The following is a 1,076-nucleotide window of genomic DNA, read 5'->3' on the forward strand; positions in this document are numbered from 1 at the left end:
AAAAAAGTTACATTTCAGGTGTCCGGTCACTTTTGACCGCGAAGACCATGAGTGTGACTCCCAAATGAGGAGCGCACAAGGGTAATATTTAACTTGAACTTTAAACACTGATACTAATAAATGTTTCTTGAGCAGCAAATCAGCATATTAAAATAATTTCTGAAGGATCATGTGACACTGAAGCCTGGAGATGCTGAAAATTCAGCTTTGCCATCACAGGAATACATTTCATTTTAAAATGTATTTAAATTAATAAGATCTTACAATGTACTATAAAAATAATAATAGCTAAGACCATGAAATTACCATAGGCTGAGTTTTATAAGTGCAGTCACCAATATGTAGTTGTTCTCTGAACAGAACAACTTTAACACAGTGATATCACTCAATTATTCAGCCTGTCTAAGTGAATTGAACATGTCCTTCTTGCTTCCATTCAAAGCTCTTACAGCTAAAGCTAACACAGTTTAGTCACATTGTCAGGGTGTATTAGTGGTTCAAACTCCCTAGAGCAAGTATCACGGTAAGTCGGTATCAGTTCCGTCTGTCCTTCAACAGGCTGCTCTCTGAAAGATAATGCTCCTTCTCAGGAGAGTATGAGTGCTATTAAAGTATTCAGTGCTAACAACATTAACCACAAGGTCATTCAATTTAGCTGTTCCTCAGAAGCACCACGCTGTCTGTTTCTCAGAACAACCCTGATGTTTGTTTAAAGCACCAGCTCTGCTTAATAAAACACCAGCTGCTTTCAGATTCAATGCTTTAAATAATATGTGAATAATTCATTGGATGGTGATGGTGTTTTTTAGCCCCAAGCTTCCTGGAAGGGGGTGAAGGGGCAATAGGGAGACCATGGTGACAGTTGAGTCAGTGAAAAGAGTGATTCAAATCCCACTGAGCTGGAAGCACATTTATTTATTTATTTATTTTTCAATGAAAAAAATGTATCATGGTTTCCTCAAAACTATTAAGTAGCACAAACCCTTTTCGACATAGACAAAAATTACCGTATTGTCCCGAATATAAGACGATGTTTTTTTCTTGGAAATACATCTGAAAAAACGCGGTCGTCTTAT

The 1,076-nt window shown here is 37.1% G+C and overlaps 1 protein-coding gene across 3 annotated transcripts in view; it reads left to right on the top strand.

The window, feature by feature from the left end:
* srcin1a (SRC kinase signaling inhibitor 1a) overlaps nucleotides 1-1,076 on the top strand; it is a 115,236-nt gene that overhangs the window by 53,400 nt on the left and 60,760 nt on the right. The window lies entirely within an intron of this gene.

The sequence above is a fragment of the Sinocyclocheilus rhinocerous genome, unplaced genomic scaffold, assembly GCF_001515625.1.
Source record: "Sinocyclocheilus rhinocerous isolate Xijiao unplaced genomic scaffold, SAMN03320098_v1.1 scaffold481, whole genome shotgun sequence".
NCBI classification, from domain to species: domain Eukaryota; kingdom Metazoa; phylum Chordata; class Actinopteri; order Cypriniformes; family Cyprinidae; genus Sinocyclocheilus; species Sinocyclocheilus rhinocerous.